We start from the raw sequence: 21,410 nt of genomic DNA, 5'->3' as shown, positions 1-21,410 counted from the left end.
TAAAGCTCACCCCCTATTTGTTTGTTAGGTAAAAGGATTCTATACCGTTCGACGTATGTAAATTTGGTAAGACCCCCTTGAAAAACACTGTGGTTATCTCCAACTATCCTACCCCCTCTTAAGCAATTTTTTGTGATGGCAGTTTCATTATTGTAAATACTCGAGTCAATAAATGTAAATTTTAATTATTAAGGCCTCTCCAGTGGCGCATTATCCGATGGGAAAAAAGGAAAGTTAGCTGGGGTCCCAGTAAAATCGAGGTCCAAATCAATCCTTTATAAGAAAATCTTCATGAGCCCCACGAAGCTGTGGTCCTCTATATAAAATTATAACAAGAATAACAATTTTACACCTTTTCTCTTTAAAAAAATACTTATATATTTGTTATTTTATAACAAATAATTCCAAATACTGTATAATTCACTCCATTAATTCTTAATTTTTCAAAGAAGAAACTCGATGTTAGAGAGATAAAGGATTGTGTCGCGTATTGTCTCGTCTAGTCGATCGCGATCTACAAGTTGAGAATTTCTCATCAAATATGACGTAAGAAATATTAAAAAATTTAAATTTATTGTTTAAATTATACATAATTAAAACATACACCTAAAAGAAATATAATTTACCTATAATTTTCTACTATAACGAATAAATTTGATTGAAAAATAAACGTAAAAATAAAAATCAAAAAGTAGTAACAACGACTTGACTAATCAAATCATTTTGTCGAAAAAGAAAAGCTTTATATTAAATATTTTATTAATTCTTTTACTTTTATAATAATAAAACTTGTTATTCTAGTAATTAAATTGTTGATATTATTTATTAAATAGAAATTACGTAATTTCTCTTGCAAACTAAGTAAAAAAAAAAAAAAAAAGAAAGATTCTCGTTCCCTTAATTAAAATTTATCATCATTTAATTATTGTCTCCACTTATTGAAAGTCAGCGGTTAACGTGTCGAACAGCAAAATACTAAGAAGAAAATATTGCAGTTTGCTGTAGTGAAAGATTCGGTAAATGATTTTTTGGGCAGAAAAAAACAGGCGTTAAATATCATCTTAGCCCCTTAATCCTACCATTTACTTGACTATTATCTACGAAAGGGAACCATTTCCACGTTTTTGTTACAACAACATCTGCAAGTTGAAGATAGCACATTTTTATTGCTCGTGCAGCTGGAATCTGAGAGGCGACAACGTTATAGAAACCGGTCGCCTGTTAGTTTGTCTACCCACTACTGAATAAATGGAAAAATTCACTGAATTATTTGCCGTATTAACGCTAATATATGCTATTTTATCGTCATCGAATTTCAATTTTATATAAGGGGTACGTTTCTTTACATATTTTTTAAAATATATAAATTGTTTTTTAAGAACTTTATACCTTCATTTTAAAGTTATTCAATAAGGCAATTTATTTTTAAATGTATTCAGTGAGCTTGTCTACAATTTTTTTTTCAAATTGCAGCCCATCTGGTGTCTGTCTTTCCTTAATCTCGAGAATAGAGTTAGATAGAAGAAAATCAAGACCAGAAGTGGAAATTTTAGGAGCAGGGAACCCAGATTAAGTATACAGGAACGTTATTTCAATTTAAATTTATCCTCCCCTGTAAGGAGTTTGATAGACGACCGGCACGACTCTACACTAAGAGGGAAAGTATGATGTACAGGGGCAAGACATTACTAATTTGAGGTGGAGAGCATATGTTTTAAATTTAATAAATTAAAAATATGATTAATAAAAATTGCAGCCCAGCATTGTCAGGATGTCGCAATAAATAATTGCTCGTTTAAATGTGTTTAGACTTGTTTATATGCGTTTACACTTGCTTAAAATGTGTTTAGACTTGTTTAAACGCATTTAAATTTGTTTGAAATGGTTACTCATTTCTTGTTTTGTGGCACAAGAGTGTATAAGGCTAAAATGCGCTTAATTTAAAGGCACTTGCTCCTCTTAAATATGTCTGAATAAGCATGAGAGTGAAGTTTAACCTAATGTTTGTGTCTGGAAAGTATGTACAGAACATATTCAAACATGTTTAATTAAAATATCAATACTTTTGTAATTCGAAGTGCTCCCCTAATTTCTCCACATTAAACTGAGTAAACAATGTTTATCAAGGTTGCTTAATATTATAATATGGTTAAATATAAGCAAAAGTATCTATAAATATGTTTGATAAAATTATATTTTAATTAAGATTTCATTAAAATATCGAGCAGTTAAAATAATGAAGTGCAGTGGAACCTTAAATAATGGCCATTTTTCAGGAAGAACCTTTCGAAACATAAAAATCACCTTCAAACGAAGGCAATCCTTTCAGTGTCCGTCGTTTACAGGTTTGAATGTATTTGGAAGTTTCCACGAAGCATTGAAGCCACACAATTCCATTTTTACAGTAATAAAAAGTATTTAATATCATAAAAAATTTTATAACACAATTTATTAGAATATAACCAAAGATTTTCTGATTAATTTTAAAAATTTTTAATAGAATTTCTTGCAGAAAAAATTAAAGAAAAATTCACTAAGTTAGAAAAGTTGATGATGACTTTTAAATCACGAGTTAATCATCATTATCGGATCACTGACTCTTTTCTTTTTTAATATAAAAACATTTTAAAAGTAGCTATCATTTGATTTTAAAAATAACTTCATATTTAATGATGATTAATAGAAAAATATTCATCAAAAATAATCATTTCTAATTGTATTCTTTTGATGTTTCCCCCTTTAGAAAATAAAAATTGAAAAGTCCTTCGTACAATCAATTGTCAAAACTTAATTAAAATCGGATTAAAAAGTCTAAAAACATCGAAATCTTTTATGATTTGCGAAATGTTCCTCACTACGAATCAATAAATGGGCTCAAGTCGGGTACACGCACGTACAGGCATATCTGACAGGTGTACCTGAATAGTATACCTGAGTTTAGAGAAGCTCTTAAGCAAAAAAGTTACAGTTTAACCTTACACTGTAATTTTTACAAAAGTTAAAAGATGAAATAGCCTATTTGATCGCATTACCCTTTCGTTTGTCTGTACGTACAGTACTTGGCAATATCTCGAAAGACCACGAAGGAAATTTGCAATTCTTGAAGTTAGTTTTTCTTTATGGATTCGACATAAAAATTTCAATTCTAGTTTTGTCACGATTGAGTCGAATGATTCGAAAAAAGTTTTGACACTACTTTATATAATTATATATTTTTTTTTCATATTAATAATTTAACAAGTTTTCGAGTTGCGTTTTTATGGCTAATATTTTAATTGCTTCAGGTATTTATTTTCCTAACTTATGATCTTAGACAAGAGGCTATCCCAAGATCTGGCCTGAAGAATGGAGAGAGGAGATTTAAACTGCGAAGAAAGGGAGGTAAATAAAGTAGTAGTTTTGAGCGTAGTTTGGAAAAGGAGGGGGAACAAAGGGTGGAGAAAGGAAAGGAGAGGGATAGAATGAAAAGTAAAGGAAGAGAAGGATGGTGAAAGGGAAGAAGAAGGATAGATGGAGCGGCAAAAGAAAGATGGGGTGAAAGAAGAAGGAAGAGAAGAATGGTGAAAAAAAGGAGAAAAATGGGTGGAGGAGAGGAAAGATAAAAATAGTGAGAGGAAAGAGTAATGGATGGGGAAAAAGAGAGAAAAAGAAGGATGGTGTGAAAAAGAGAGAAGGAGAAGGATGGTGTGAAGAAGAAGGAAGGAGAAGGATGGTGTGAAGAAAAGGAAGAAGGATGGGGTGAAGAAGAGGGAAGGAGAAGGTTGGTGTGAAGAAGAGAAAAGGAGAAGGATGGTGTGAAGAAAAGGAAGAAGGATGGGGTGAAGAAGAGGGAAGGAGAAGGTTGGTGTGAAGAAGAGAGAAGGAGAAGGATGGTGTGAAGAAAAGGAAGGAGAAGGATGGTGTGAAGAAAAGAAAGAAGGATGGGGTGAAGAAGAGGGAAGGAGAAGGATGGTGTAAAAAAAAGGAAGGAGAAGGATGGTGTGAAGAAAAGGAAAGAGAAGGATGGTATATAGAAAAGGAAGAAGGATGGAGTGAAGAAGAGAGAAGGAGAAAGATGGTGTGAAGAAAAGGAAGGAGAAGGATGGTGTGAAGAAAAGGAAAGAGAAGAATGGTATAAAGAAAAGGAAGAAGGATGGGGTGAAGAAGAGAGAAGGAGAAGGATGGTGTGAAGAAAAGGAAGGAAGGATGGGGTGAAGAAGAGAGAAGGAGAAGGATGGTGTGAAGAAAAGGAAGGAGAAGGATGGTGTGAAGAAAAGGAAGGAGAAGGATGGTGTGAAGAAAAGGAAAGAGAAGGATGGGTGAAGAAGAGAGAAGGAGAAGGATGGTGTGAAGAAAAGGAAGGAGAAGGATGGTGTGAAGAAAAGGAAGAAGGATGGGGTGAAGAAGAGGGAAGGAGAAGGATGGTGTGAAGAAAAGGAAGGAGAAGGATGGTGTGAAGAAAAGAAAGAAGGATGGGGTGAAGAAAAGGAAGAAGGATGGGGTGAAGAAGAGGGAAAAGAAAGATGGCGAAAGAGTATTGAGAAAAATGGTGAAAGGAAGGGATGATATCATATCGAGTGCTATCCTCACTACGTAACAGCTTCTATCGCGGGTCCAGCCGAAACATAACGGACAGAAAAAAAGGCCACCTTAACACCAATAGAGTGGAAAGCGTTATAAAACAATCTTTAAATACATAATACTTAACGAAATAATTAAAAAAGTGTTAAACATTAATTTATTTAAAATTATACAACAATACATCTTTCCTATATCAAAACCAATCAAAAAAAAAATTTCACATAACCATCATTTTCAGAAAAAAAATTAATTAATCAGAAAAAAAACTCCATTTGCGTATATAAAAATTCGAGAGAGTTGCAAACATAAAGGAAAGAAGAAAAAAAAGTGAAGAAGAAGTTATTAAAATTCCGTCCACTAGAACGATTTTTATCCAAAAAGTTATTGCAAAGCACGAAAACATCTATAGTATAACAATTGCAGTTTGTAGAAGCATCCCTAGATGGCTATTTCATCTCAAACAACCAAAAAAAAAAAAAAAAAAAGGAAAAAAAGGAAGAAGAACATCACAAGAGCAACACACGTCTACTGGCAAGACGTGATTCGCCAACCAAGAAAAAAGAATTCGCCATCTGTTGTGCAGCATATCGATAGAAAAGAAATTAATAAAAATAAAAGAATATTTTTTTAAGCGAATGAATAAAAAATTTATATGTCTACTACTTCTATACGCTCTTCGTTTTTTTTGGGGGGGGGGTAAAGATTATCAATTAAAGTACTGTAGCGAAAGAGTGAAGTCGTGTCAGAGTCAGCTGCCATGATGAATTGTATCGCGCTGACGTCACGGTGCAGTAAAGATATATTGCACGGTTGTGGAAAATTAACCACAATTGCTGTACATTTTTTTCCCCCTTAATCCTACTTCTTTATTTGAAGCAATGATCATTTCTCCTTCTGTCAAAATCATTCTGAAAATTTTTAAAATATTTATTTATTTATTTTTTTTAATAATTTTTTAGCCATTCTTTTCTGAAAGCTGAAAGTATTTTTCAACAAAGTTTCCCCCCATTTTTTTACGGATTTCTTTTTTAAATAATACGTGTTTGGTATTTATGAGATTCTGAAGATTTACAGTAGAAAAAATTCTGTATTTTTGTGTATTTTTTGGGGTTTTTTGGGGGGGGGACTCGTATTCAATTTAATACCGCGCAGTAAATCTCATTGCAATTCGTTTTAAAGGTTAAAAAAATATATTTAAAATGAACTTTGTTGTATAAAAAATCATAAGAATAATTGAAATTGTGTGTTTACGTACATATATCACTGGTAAAATAATATGTAAAATATATTTCGTTGAATGTTTCATGACGAAACATCACGCGACATTGAACATTTTCATGTGTTATTTTTTCTATTTTTCTTTCTTCAAATTTTAATTTTTTGTATAAAAATTCTTAAATTATATACAGAAAATTAACATTTTTACTTATTTTTCTTAAGCATTTTCGTATTAATATACAGTACGAACCTCTAAACAACCGTCCGGGCCGTTTGGAGATGGCCGTTGTTTACAGGTTATTTTGTACGCTGTTTAGAGGTGGACGTTATTTTGCAGGTTCTACTGTATAAAAAGGAACCAATTGTCAATAAACCAAAGAAGATTTTTTGAATCTTAACTGAAAATTTCACGAATTTCTAGCGATTAGAACTTAAAAAAGGTAGAAAATAACGAGGAAAGACAGTTATAAAACTTACATTTTTAAATAAATAAATAAATAAATAAATATCAAGTTTTTTAAATCTAATTTTAAAACTTAAAACAGATTTCTTGGATCTCAATTAAGAACTTTATCAATTTTCAACCATTAAGAGTAAGGGGAAACACAAAGAACACTTACTGAACTTGCGCTTTTTTATGGAAAAAAATAATGTAAATAAATATCGAAGATGAATTTTAATATATTATTAATTCAGAAGGGACGAAAATGACTTTATAAGAACGTTGTACATAAACGATTTCTCTCCTTTAAGCTCATAAATTGACTCCACGAGAGTGTAACTGAAAGTCCAAAAATTCTTCAATTCCATCCAATAAAGGAATGTACTTAAGGATACTTGGCAAGAAAAGTTTTTTCCCCTTCGATTTGCCGAACATTTTATCGATTTTTCTTAAGGGATAAAAACCTCTAAAAATATATTAAAAAATTAAGTTTAAGTAAAACAAAGTAGGAAAAACTAACAACGTTATTATTCGTTTACATCTCTAATAATTGCTACCATTACGTTAAGTGTTCAGATTAGTTGAGGGCTCATAACTCCCGAACCAATCCTTCGATTTTCCTGAAAATAACAGGAAACATTTCTCCCTAATATACAAACCTTTATGCAAAATTTCACAAATTTTTGACAAAGGGCACGCGAGTTATTAAGCTTTGAAACGAGGAAAAAAATCTTGCTAACATCGATACATACAGAAAAACAACTCAATTTTTTTGAATTTCTCGACGTTGAAAGGCCCGAAAATATAAAAATCTTAGAATTGTCGAGCTCCGTACTTTCCCTCTGTTAAATACAACAGCTGGATAAGTGAAAAAAAATCACAAATAATAATTTTTGTCTATTCATTAAAATGTGAAGTAGTTCTTAAAAACTACTTCTTTTTTTAAGTGAAAGTAAGTTATTTAAATGAGTTTCTTGAATATTCTAATCAATAAAATTCAATAAATGGAAAATTTTCTTGAGACATTTGAACTGTGATAATGTATTCGAAGTATAATGTCATATTGGTAATCGAAACTGTATAATGTATGCATGGAACTGAGAGATCTCTCGACTTATCCTTTAAAATGAGATAGCTTACAGAATATTGAATTATTAATATCTTCTGCTAAGATCGAGTTCTTTCCTGTATTTTTTATTTTATTTTTATTTTTTAAAAAAATGGGCATTTGACAAAGCAAATTTTAAAAAATTAAAGTTTTTTTTAATGAATTTTTAACAGATCAAATGATATTTTGATTGTATATTTTGTCCGGTTTTTGTTTTGTGAAATGCTTGTTAAATTTTTTTTTTATTATTTTTTAATTTCAAATTTAAATTTTAAATTAAAGTTTTAAGTTTCTTGAATAATTTTGGGTGGAATATTTATCAAAATTTAGATTAAAATTATTATTTATTGTCTTGGTTTATTATTGTATCAAATATAAAATTGTTATTTTATTTTTATGGTAAAATTTATGGTAAATTCACTAAAGAAAATGTTGGTTTGGAAACGCATTTTAAAATTTAAAAAAAATTTCTGGATAAAATTAACTTTATTGTGATTTTTTCTGCCCGGTGGGTGTTAAGAGGGCCCTTTTTTCCATACTCTGTGGTTCGGATCCCACCGGCGGCCGAGTGTATAAAACCTCTTAACACTGGTAATTGATGTGGGTTCGCACCTCGCAGGCTGGCCACGTGGAATTTTTCATGTTTTCTTCCATTACAAACACATAAATAAGAGTCAATTCCTCTTGGCAGATCGCCCATGAGACACGTTGCCACATACAAAAAAAAAAAAGTACGGCAAAGTCTTCAATGAAGGCAGTCGATGGTGGAGGGACGAAGCCCAATATATTGAGAAATTACCTCCCATGAAAAATTCCTAGAGTGTCAGTCCGGATTCGAACCCGGACTCTCGCAACCATAGTCTAATGTCAACGCCTCGGCCATCAGGCGAGCTCAAAATGGTTTTTTTTATCACGTGTATAACACCAAAATTTAGTCCAGTTTCGCATAGAATGTCCTCCCCAGTGGCACTTCCCTATGTTGCCTTATTCTACCAATCCAATTTCAGGCCCTCTTCTCTTTATTTTGAGCCGTATTTGTGCTCGGTCCGCAAGTAAACTTTAGACATCGTCTGTTTCCAGGCCCTAAAATTTATTATTCTTTTATATAAAATTATATAAAGAAAGTTTATTTTGGAAAATAGTGAAAAAAATCTGATTTTATTCGTTTTATTTACGTATTTTTAAGACTCCTGAGAGGATAGAGCCTAACATTTACATTTGATCTGGGCTTCATTCATCTCCCTCATCTCCTGTGTAAATATGTATTGTCTATTGATAGAAAAGGAAGAATTTAATGTATAATTAATAAAATTTATAATGTAAACACAATTCAAAATCAAATTTTAAAAGCAGCAGAAGTACAGGTTAAACTCTGTTTAGCATTAAAATAATAAGAATTTATTAGGTCATTAATATTTACAACATATATACAGGATGGCCTAAACGTCAGTTTACCACTGTAAAGACTAAACTGCTGTCTTCTTCGAATAACTTGACTTTTAGACCATCCTGTATATATATGTAATACCTAATTTGCATATTCTTAACATTAAATCTAGTCTTTATCATTCAGAAGGAATTAATTTATTAAATTCACCGCCTTAAGAAATTCATTACAGTTTTAACCGATGGAAAATCAATCTTTTATATAACAAGTTTCAGTATTATGTTATTTACATTATAAAAAATTAAGTGTTTGCAAGGTAAATCAGTCAAAAGATACGTTTATTTATTTTGGTTCCTATAATAAAACAAAGGATCTATATATTTAACCAGTTGCAGGCTGCTTTATTTCAATTTAAAAGGCAGCATACGTCGATATTTGAATTAATAAAATCCAAAGGAATTCCATAAATATTAATGCTTCAATATTGCTTTAATCTTTACCAGAAAGTATGTATAAACTGGAATTTTATAAGTTTAATGCCTTTTTTTCGGGGGGTATTGGTAAAGATTTTGCAGGTAGAAATTTACACAGAACAAAAACAATTTAATGAAGATGATACGTTAACATACGTCGAAAAATTAATTAAAATGCGTATGTATTGAAGATAAGGGGTTAAATTCATCAGGCACACCAGTGAACAGGTGGATAAAACCACTTGTTTTCACTGGTTCGCGCCTCACCAACGTGTTTTCCCGGTTTTATTCGCGTATTTAACACTTAAATAGGGACACATAGAAACTCCTCCCGGAGGTATCGTATCCCCTTTGGCAGATTGTGTTGCGTTGCCTTACACCAACGACACAATGATAAATTAATTAGGCATACTCATTGTTATAATAATGAAGAGAGAGTGTTAGCATATGAAGATATGAAAATTCATATAGCCTAATGAATAAAACTTGTTAACGTGCAAGCCTACATGTGTCACGCTACTTTCATTATTTTCTTCGTGTATTAACATGTATAATCTGTATGAAGAAAGCGTACAGGTCTTTAAAAGAAGAGAATAGATATTGAAGATAATGAAATAATTACCTCTCTGGGACTCCGAGTTCGAATCCGGGTAAAAAAGCAGAAAATTTTCGGGTATAGTGGGGCCCCATTCCTCACCCCACTGTGGGCCCGAACATCGTGTGAATGGATAGTGTCTAATGTGGGCTCCATTGTTTTATTTGTTTACACACGGGTCTTCTGCCGAGGACAGAAGAAAACTTTACGTATCTAGGCATGTGGTTTTTATCCACTCGGTTACGACTGGTATGGGGCCTGAACGAATCCACGATGTTCCCGAAAAAAGCCCTTTAGTGCCGGAAAGACTAAAAATTAATGCAGTTTAAAAGTTTAATCACCGTAAAACTAAATTCCGTAACACATAAACAATTAATATTAATAAACAAATAAATAAAAAATTAAAGTAAATTTAGAAGAAAATTTTAAAATTCGAAGTTTTTTTTAAAAAAAAAGAAGAAGAAGAGAAGAAAAAAAAAAAATTTAAGCTGATTACTCACTCTACCAGAACCTTTCCATTCACCATTGAAATTCCCATTATTACATGCTATTTCCTTCGACGTTTTAGCTCCAAACTTGAAGATTCTAATGATTCTTTAGGGTTCGTTGGCCGTCCAACACGGTCTTAAAGTACTCCAGGTAAATTACACAATCCCTAATAACAAGAAAAAAAAAGAAAGAAAATAAAATAAAGTATGGCTGATCGCAGTTTCTATCAGGAAGGGGAAGAAGGGGAATGAAATGTTAATTTTTGACATTCATTACATTTTACATTCTTAATCAAATGTAATTTCTCTAAGGAGTAAAATATCATTAGCTGGAGAAAAAAATTTGAATTGTAAATAAGGAAAATTTGCTATCGAACTATTCTATTTCTTGGTTAGATCTAATTCTATTCCTTATCTTTTTTAAATATATAGAGGGAAAAAAGCTATATATATATATATATAAATGGAATTGAAACTTAATAAATAAGATGGAATTGTCCATCGTTGGGAGGTTGCTGTTATTAGAGAGCTTCGACTGTATTAATAAAATGCTATTTATTTATATTTTGTCGTTAAAGTTAAAAAAAACAGTGTAATAAATATTTTAAACCTGTTTTTAAGGCAATAAATTTAATAATTTAATATAAAATCGCGTATAATTTCGACGAGAGATGAGATTTTTATCGCAGATTTCACAGCAGAAATACTATAAAATTCTAAAGAAAAACTGAATAATTTAAGGAAAATTATTATTTATCCTCAATTTTAACTGTTGATTTCTTTAAAATCTACAACAATTCATCTTTGCTGATTGTGATCGCAGCTCGAAAACATAATCAGACTTTTCTTTTTTCATGTTCTGTAGGATCGAGTAAACAAACTGCACATGACATTATGATGGAGTTCGAAAAATTCCCTAAACAAAACTAAGAAAGCGTTGTTACTGAAATTTCCCAGCATTATTTATTTGTTTTCATCCCTAATAATTACTACCATTACCTTTACTAGTCTTCAGATCGGATCGGTTAAAAAATGGAGGCCATATCTCCCGAAATAATTATCCGATTTTCCTGAAAATTTCTGTGAAAGTTTTCACTTAACACGCAAACATCCCTGCGAAATTTCAGAAATTTCGGACAAAGGGTATGTGAGTTATTAAGGTTTTAAGTAGGGAACAAAACCGTACCCCACTACAAAATTTTTTACATTTCTCTACGTTTCAACCCCTAACTAGTCCGAAAAATGTAAAAATATTGAGTGGGAGCAAATTTCTGACTGTATTAAAGCGTAAAATCGGAGAAATTTTCCATCGAATATGACGTTACAAAAATCAAATTTACTCCATAAATTTAATTAACTAAATAATAAAAAAAAGGAGGAAATTATGGGCGCGTGGACGAGATTGGAGTTATAAAAATTGTCATTTTAATTAATTTAATATTAAAAGCTGGAAAGGTATGAAAAATGGAGTAATAAAGCATTTAAGTTTAAGTAAGAAGATTTGGGAAGAGTAACATGGGACGGACATTAGCTCGTTCATTAATCAACCCCCCTGCATTGGTTGTCTGCTTGAGAGAAACTGTTTCGCATCAGCTAACTTTAACTGATCTTTAATTAACTTATGTTCTCTTAGAATTGTTATGAAATTACTCATAGAATTAATCATAATGTATTTTGTCCTCTCGAAAATTAATTTTACAACGCTATAAGTCTAATAATATTAGTTAAATTTATGAAATGACCTTTACCGGGTCATTGTCGTCGTTGAGTTCTTGATTGCGGTTTTCAAAAAAAAAAAAGAGAGATTATAATTTAATATAAAAATTCAATTAGAAAATGAAGTAAATTAAGTTAAAAGTCCTAAATTTAATCATATTGGTGCGTCGGTTTGCTTGTCTGTTCGTAAGATTGTAGCGAAGAAATCGTTGTAGAACCGGACATATTCGTTTGTCCGTATGTCTACCCGTTTCATTTCCCGAAATAACTAACTAATCGCGTAACTGTAAAATAAATTGGGGGGTAACAATGTGAGAAAACCACGACCGAAAAGTCATTTCTAGTATCTTAATTCACTTATTAAGCAAACTTAATTAAAATATGATATCTCGATGAATTTATAAGGCATATCTGTTTATTTAATGATAATTTTAAGAATGGTAATCATCGCTAACGAAATTATCTCTCATCTTTAAATTAGCAAAAGTGTGTCGAGTTGATGTCTTATCCGATAAGTAATTTGACGTCCATGGAAACATGATGACATTTTAATGAAAATTAAAATGATCAAATGTCAGATTAATGTCCAAACAAACAATCTCTTTCATTTAATATTTTATTGAACTTGTTGATATCTTCAGAATTTAAATATTCATCTTATTATCTTAACTTATTTCTCAATTAAATTCGATAATCCGAAACTTTATACATTAATTAATTAAGAATTTTTTTTAAAATATTATTGCGTGCTTAATTGACTCGTAAATTAATTAATGCGGCAATTTTTCCTTTTTTTTTTGGCATTAAAAATCAATTTTTTGTGGGAAATTTCTAGCAGTTCTCCATAAAATATGGAAGATCGTGCGTATTGATGATTGGTCCTTTACACGTGAGTGATCTGCCGGGCCTTTCTGAGGAGAAACAGGCCCCTATTTTGTTGTTTAAGGGAAACTGGCCCCCTATTTAGGTGTTACAAACGTGATAAAACTCTGAAAATTCTACGTTGGCTAGGTGCGAACCCACGACTACTTACCAATGTTCAGCGGTTTGCCCACTAGTAAGCCAGTGGGTTTTATAGTTTTAATGGACGAACCTGTAAAAAAATAAAATTACAAGTTCATCATCATCATTATCATCGTTTTTTCAAGTTCTAAGTTAGGGTGGATTATTCTAGCCTCTTACTATCCTTTATTTGGATAATTCTTCTCCTTAGAATCATCAAAAATGATGGCTAAGCAAACTTGGAGCAAGGCGGTTGGCGAAAAATTTGCAAGGAGGTGCCAAGCTTGGAGACAAATAATTACATCGATAAATTTTCACTCAATTACTTAATTTTTAGGCTTTTTTTCACAAGTAGATTATAGAATACAGCATTGCATCGAAGCGTCCCGTGGTCGAAGGTGAAAGGTCAAACATCTCAATGACTTTTACGATTATAATTTGTGGAAATTTTTACTCGATCTGGGAGGCGAGTTCCTGTTTGTTTCCCCTCTGCAAACGTCTAGGTTTGCAAGTCTTAAGATGGCTGTCTCAAATCAAAATTGCGAACAGATGTAACGGTCACCGTTGAAAAACCCAATTTACTAAGAAAAAGGTATACGACCGTCTTTCTGGGTCAACAACCTCCTATAATAGAAGTAGGAATGTATTAAATAAATATAGGAAAAAAAGCTGGCAACGTTGGAAATGCTCCCAATACCTTTAAGTCTCCAGATTGGTTCGGGAGATATTAAGGGTTTGGAGCCATATCTCCCGAACCAATTGTCCGATTTTCCTGAAAATTTCTAGAAACATTTCTCACAAATACCCAAACCAACCTGCAAAATTTCAAAAATTTCCGAGAAAGGGCACGTAAGTTATTAAGCTTTAAATAGGGTGAAAACGATTCATGCCCACCCCCACAAAATGATCAAATGTCAGACTAACATCCGTACATACAAAACCCTTGATTTTTTGCATTTCTCGACGTTTAAATGCCCCTCGAGTCCAAAAATGTTAAAATCTTGTGGGGGAGGGGTTCAATTTTTGACCGGCCGCTATACTTTCCCTCTGAAAAAGTAAAAGTTACACACCCATTACTTACAGTCAAAACTGCTCCCCTACAATCGTTACTAATTGCATAAATTAACCACAATTTCAGGAAGGTTGGCCAATTTATATAATTAATTTACCTATAGGTAAATTAATTACATAAACTAGGGCCGTATATTTGGTGTATTCACCGCATCCTTGCGTCATTTAAATTGATTCATACATCCGTTGGAGCGTAGGATATTGGGATGATGACAGGCGCCTTCTTAATGTACAAACTGTACAAGAAAATATATAAATTGTGAATTGTAACTTAACCCCACCAGCCGTTGCCAGATGCACTTATCAAGTAGAATGACACTTCACATCACAGAATTCATCGATCATATAAGCTGACTGATCAATAAACCTAATATTATACACTGTTAGATTCAAGGTTAAAACGAAATAAAATGTAAAAAATATTCTTTTAAAAATATACAAAATCTTTTTTAAAATTTTATTGCAAATATGAAATACAGTAAATGTTTTAGATTTTCAACTGGTAGCTCGCGAACCCCGCAGGGATGCTGATCTCATTTTCGTTATACGGAGATGATGATGTAGCTTGGAGAGGTTGAGAAGTTGACTCTTAAGCTCAAGAAGACAGCAAGTAGATCGCGATCTACAGCTTAACATCTGTTCTCCTTTATAAAAATCATTTCTTTTTTTTCAATTTACTAAATAAATTTTCATTTCTTTAAAAGATGCGTAAAAAAATTCAAAATATTTTACAATTTTTTTAGAACATTTCTTTTATATTTTAACACAAAAAATATTTTTATTTTTTCAGGTTGAATAGTAAAATTACCCCAAATAAAATGGGAAAAATGCACTTAAATTTGATGCAGGCTCATTACAGCTCCTGATAATGTGGCATTTGACCCCATCGGCAAATTTCTGAGATTCCAAAAAGACTATTTTATATAGGAAAAAAAGAAATAAAATGCATTTTTGTGAAATATTTATGACATATTTTTTCTGAAAAATTTTACAATAATTCATATTTTATATATATATTTTTTAATATAACAAATTTACATGAATTTATTCGAAAAATGTATAATTTAAAGATAAACACAAAAGTCCCGTGGAGTCTTCTGTCGTAATACAAGAAGATATTAAGATACAAAAAGAATCGACCTTTCTTTGTAGGCAATTCCACTGCGAAACAATACAATAAATGCAATATTTATAAAATTCCTACCCCGGAGAGACTTTTACAAACAATTTTGCATTGTTTTCGAGGTGGAAACTATAAAGGAATATCGATTTCGCGCGTGTTTAATTGTTCTTTTAGAAGAAAAACGTGCTAAGAACACTACAAACTATTAGTACCTTACCTTTGTATTTAAATCACACACCAAAACTGCCAGATAAGTTAAATTCGTTTTAATTTAGCAACGTGGGCCATCTGCCGAGGGAGGATGCCTCTCGGGGGGAATTTTATGAAAAACTGGCCTCTACTTAGATTAACACTTAAATAGAGGCCAGTTTTCCACAAAATTCCTCCTTAGAATTTCTATTTAGGTAACTATTTAGGTTCCTCCTGAGAGTTCCTATTTAGGTTCCCCCTGAGAGTTCCTATTCCCCATAATATTCCTCCTGAGAGTTCCTATTTAGGTTCCACCTGAGAGTTCCTATTCCCCATAATATTCCTCCGGAGAGATTCTATTTAGGTTCCACCTGAGAGTTCCTTCTGAGAGTTCCTATTCCCCATAATATTACTCCGAGAGTTCCTATTTAGGTTCCAGAGTTCCTTCTGAGAGTTCCTTCTGAGAGTTCCTATTCCCCATAATATTCCTCCGGAGAGTTTCTATTTAGGTTCCACCTGAGAGTTCCTTCTGAGAGTTCCTATTCCCCATAATATTCCTCCGGAGAGTTTCTATTTAGGTTCCACCTGAGAGTTCCTTCTGAGAGTTCCTATTTAGGTTCCACCTGAGAGTTCCTTCTGAGAGTTCCTATTCCCCATAATATTCCTCCGGAGAGTTTCTATTTTCCATAAAATTCCTCCTGAAAGTTCCTATTTAGGTGTTAACATGAAGAAAACCGGAAAACACCACTTGGCCAGATCGCTGGACAGGCGCGAACCCACAACCAAAGTTTCCAATCGTTAGATCGCGATCCCTATCTCAGTTTATATTATTTTCCATGTAAAAAAGGCTTAAATTATTTTAAAATTTCATCACAGTAAGTCCTATTACTTTCCTAAATCCGAAAGAAATGAGATTTTCCTTTTCAGAAATACAATAAATAAAATATATATATAATATCAATCCGTCAAAGTTCCGTGTAAATAAGACAAAGTATTGAAATTGGTGCCAATATTGTCACATTGACTTTCAAATGATCATATCCAAGTTAAAGTATTAAAAAAAATGAAAAAATAGGAGAAAATTACAAGATTAAAGTGTGCAGATATGACTTTACTTGTTTCAACAAAGAATGACTGATATTGAATTTGACAGGAATGGGGGGAAATGTATACGTGCGTGTGTCTGTCTGTCACTCGAATTTTTTAATATCGAACGATACGTTTTTTTTATTATTATTTTTCTCCTGTCTTTAAATTTGGATTGACACGTTCAGATTTCAATTTTAAGAATTTAAATGTCAAAAATAATATCTGGTAAATTCTTGTTGACATCTCTACTTGTTACGTATTCTTATAAATGCTCTATATATAACTTAAACGCGTTTAAAAATCCGAAATTTATTCCCTTTTGTTAATTTAAATTATATATAAAAGAGCTTTCTAAGGTTATTATTATTATATTTAAAGGGGCCCTAGGATTTGCGAGGCCCCTTTATTAGTAAAAGAACGATGAAGGTACGGGGTAAATTTATTTATGCCTACAATATGAATAATTTTTAATGTAAAAAAGACAGTAAACACACAATTATTTGATGATTTACTATACTAAAATATATCAAATTTGCGAGGCTTTTATGATTATATATCGACTTATATTTGAACCTCTCGTTATAGCGCCACCCCGTATAAGGCCAATCGATGCTGGTGAACGGTTCTTCCTCCTAACTTTTGAACTTTGACCTGACTTTCAACCTCGAACTCCTTGTTTTAAATAACTTTCAGGGTTTGAGATTCTTCGATTTAGCGCCACAAGCTATTTACTGTCAGTTTCGAAGGCCAACGAATGGTGATGCTTTATCGAGGTTTAAACGTTTTTCAATTTTATCTTGGCTGTAATCAATAATTCGTATTCTTAACCCCGTTTTGGTGTATTAGATTGGCTATTCTGTCTGCGAATTAAGAATTTTCAGTACTTCTTTTCTACGGTATTCAGGGTCAGTTTTCCATAAAAAATAGCTACTCGGAAGGCAGATCTCCCGTATATTGCGTTGCCTGATAACACAATTGAAGATAAAACTGCTTAAATTAGCAGAAATTTCTTAAATTATCGATTAAAATATAAAATTTACGTTCATTTTGACTTCTATCTTTCCCACGTTTCCAATTAAATGAATGAAATTTTAGAAAAATGGCTGCACTTGTAGCAATTTTTCCAAAAGAAAAAATAAATGTCATCGTGGAAATTGATCTCTCTTTTGTCTTTTAACCAAAACTTTAAATCCAAAAAGTTTCTTTAATATTTCTTCTTCTTCTTCTTCTTCTTCTTCAGTTTTCTGTGAACTTTAATCTCCATTGGGACTTGGAAAAATAATTTTTCAACACTGGATGTATTTACTGAGTTCAGACACTGTAATATTTTTGATTTCAGCATTTAAATGGCAAGATTTTTCTACGAGTTATTTACTATAACATTGCTTTATTAGGTTGCAATTTGAAAAAAATGTAGACCATCTGTCAGTATGTCTTTCATTAAAACGGCGTTAGATAGACAAAAATCGAGATCGGATATGGAAACCTTTGGTGCAGGAGGCCCCGATTAACTATATATGACCTTCCCGTTTAGACCGAAAGTCAGGTTATTTCAATTCAAAACCTTCCCTGAAGGCAGTTAATAGATAACCGGCACGACTATATTATAACAGAAAAGTATGATTTACAGGGGTAAGCCACTACTAATTTGAGGTGGAGAGCATATATTTTAAATTAATGATTAAATGAAAAAATATAATTAAAAATAACTGTTCGTAATAATTATACACTATTCCTTCAATTTTTTTTTAATTTAAATGCCACGTGGGCAGTAAGAGGACCTTTCAATTAAGCCAATCGTGGGCCTGGACGAACCCACAATTACAGTATACTCTTAATCAACCAAGCTGGGTGGTGAGGGATGAACTACCCCTCCGGAAATTTTTGGGTTGATTCGTCCCCCCGAATTCGAACCCGGATTCTCAAAGCTGCAGAGTAATGCACTAAATCCGGCCGGCATTATTCATTATTATTTAATTGTACGTTCCCGAACTGCATAATAGAGTTGACAGGACTTCGGCGGTATTTTAATTATTATGAAGCATATTGCTTCGTAATAATTAAATATTTTTGCCAACTCCACAGAGTTTCTTTGCTTTCCGTAACAAGCAAACGTCGTCAACAGTTTAATAATTTGATTTTCCTGCTCTTTGACAAGGTTTTTTTTTGATACTTAGAGAATGTTTTATCAGTTTTTAGCATTAATAGTTTCTTACTATTTTATGTTTTATTAATCATTAATTCCTTTTCCAGCTCTGTTATATATACAGAGGGAAAGTGTGACCATCTGCCCAAAAACTGGCCCAAACTCGAGGCCCTTTAAATGTCGAGAAATGCAAAAATGAGGGTTTTTCCCCCCTCCTTGTTTGTTTGTTTGTTTGTTTGGGGCACGATTTTCTTCACCATCTTTAAAGCTTAATAACTCCTGTGTCTTTTGTCGAAAAATTTCTGAAATTTTGCAGGGAGGTTAGTGTATTGGGGAATCGATACTAAAGCTCGAGGGAGTGGACATATAAAGGGGGTCGTAGGGCGAACTTAATGACAATTTTTACTCGTTATTCGCATTTAAAATTTTTTATAAAACCTGTCCTATTCTCAAAATTAAGTTTTTTTGCGGTTTTATAATAGTTAAAAATATAAAAAAAATTTTAAATAAAATATGATAACACATGGCGCCACCAAAATTTTTAAATGTTGCCGGGAAAGTTGAGCAACTCGTTGCTGGTTTGTTTTGTATTAAGTAGTTATTCCTGAATTTCTTTGATAACGTTGTCGCTTTTTAATATCTTCATTACTTTTAACCACTAGTGGACAGGTGATAAAACAATAAACAGTGGTCGTGGGTTCGCGCCTAACAAATGGTTTTGCCACTTGGAATTTCCCGATTTTCTTCACATGTGTAACACCCAAATAGGAGCCAGTTTCCTATAGAAAATCCTCCCGAAAGGCATCTTCCTTTGTCAGATTGTCCACGTCTTGTTTTGCCTTAACCCACGAAACTAAACAAAACCATCATTTCGCATCACAATAATTTAAAAATCCAGCGAGGAGTTGTTTAACTTTCCTGGCAAAAAACTTAATATTCTGTGTGGCGCCATCTACTATGAGATTTTAATTTATTTAATTTAAAATATACGCTCGCCACCTCAAATTAGTAGTGGCTTGCCCCTGTAAATCATACTTTTCCTGTTAGCAATAGAGCCTTGCGGGTCGTCTAACTCTTTACCAGTTTATTTTATTTTCCTTTATGGAATAAACGTTTTATTAATCGTAAATAATGTAACAAGATAAACGTTTTAAACAATTTTTAACATAGTAATAATTAAATATTCACACGCATTACGTCGTTTCACCCGTAAATTTTATCACATTCATTCCATAAAATTAAAAATTTAATATACAAAATGAAACTGAAAATAAACTACTGTTAATAAAATTTATATAAAAATACATAACAATCCGATTAAATTGAGTATTATTAAGTAAATTAATTAAATATACGATTAAAATTAAATTATAGAAAATATGGAAATTTAATGTAAATTTGTATATTTACATCATTTCAAATAATTAGTTTAAATAATTAATCATTTATTTAATGAAAATTCCATTGCTGCAACTAATTATTGAATTTTAATAAAATTGTTTTAATGGTAAAAGGTCCATTTCTGTCTTTTTTTGGGTGGATAAACTTGAAATTATTTAAAAATGATGATCCGCGATCTACTGGTTGAGTAATAAAGATGTAAAACCTAAATGTGAGGGAGGAAGTGATAAAAATTTACGTACATACATAGTATTTTTGCTGAATGGAGCGTTTTCTAGCGAGATAGATCAATTTTTTCCACAGTTGTGTCTGTCCACATGGCCCTTCTGTCATATTAGTTTAGGAAGTAATACTTTGAAAGTGTAGTTTCTGACTGAAAAATATTTTTATTATGTCGCATTAAATATTTTATAGTAGTGTAAATCATAGATGTAAATATAATATAATATTAGAGAGAATCAATGATGGTAATTCTGTTATGATAGTCTCGTTCATCAATGGGCATAAAGATCCGGTGCATCCTCCTGTTATAATAGTCAGGTGCATCAACGGTTGTAATGATCTGTTGCATCCTTGTATCATATGATCTGTTCATCCTCCTGCCGTAATGATGTGGTACATCGATGGTCATAATGATCTGGTGCATAAATTCTACTGTAACAGGAATGCTCATAACACTGTTCCACCCTTACAGCAATCATCTGCAACAATGTGTTACATCCCCTGTAACATTCTTAGGATCCATACAAAAAATGCAATAATCTGAAACAACATTACAATAAACCCTGTCCAAAACGGAAACATGCCAAAGCGGAAAAGTATTCGGTACCCAATGATTCCGGTTTACACAGGTTTTATCGTAGTTGTAATTCTTACGATAAGCAGATCCTGTTCAGCTAATTATTTTAACATTCCTATTAAATGATTCAAATATGCAAATTTAAATTATTTATTTAAATATGTTATTAATAAATCCATTATGTTTGCATATTTATATCATTTATTTAATTTTAATAATAATAATATATTTAATTAATTTACTAAGAACACTTAATTTAATAACATTATTATATATTTTTACATGCATTATTTCCTTTTATTAACAGTAGTCTATTAAATTTCATTTTTATATGTTGAATATATTAAATTAAAAACTGAAATTAAGACCTACCAGTGACAAAATAGAAAAAATAAACTATTGAAGGTCGAGGGTTCACACCTCATAAGGGCTGTTGTCAGATGTGAACCCGTGACCTGTTATCAGCACGGTTTTTAAGCAAGCCTGCAATTTTCTGGATCTATTATTTATACGTATACAAACTGATGCAGTAAAACCTGTCCAAAACGAAACCTGCCTTACAGGAAAACCTGGGAAAATATCTGGTATCATGCAATTACAGTT

At 32.0% G+C, this 21,410-nt stretch overlaps 1 long non-coding RNA gene across 1 annotated transcript; it reads left to right on the top strand.

The window, feature by feature from the left end:
* Window positions 1-1,186: 1,186 nt before the first annotated feature.
* On the top strand, window positions 1,187-14,968 carry LOC136978841 (uncharacterized). The gene is made up of 3 exons (XR_010881294.1): window positions 1,187-1,332; window positions 14,552-14,666; window positions 14,851-14,968. It is a non-coding gene; the product is annotated as an uncharacterized lncRNA (long non-coding RNA).
* The last annotated feature ends 6,442 nt before the right edge of the window (window positions 14,969-21,410 follow it).

This window comes from Centruroides vittatus, unplaced genomic scaffold, assembly GCF_030686945.1.
Source record: "Centruroides vittatus isolate TY-2023 unplaced genomic scaffold, ASM3068694v2 contig_559, whole genome shotgun sequence".
NCBI lineage: Eukaryota > Metazoa > Arthropoda > Arachnida > Scorpiones > Buthidae > Centruroides > Centruroides vittatus.
Note: the sequence above shows the minus strand (reverse complement) of the source record. Positions and strands in the feature narration are given on the sequence as shown.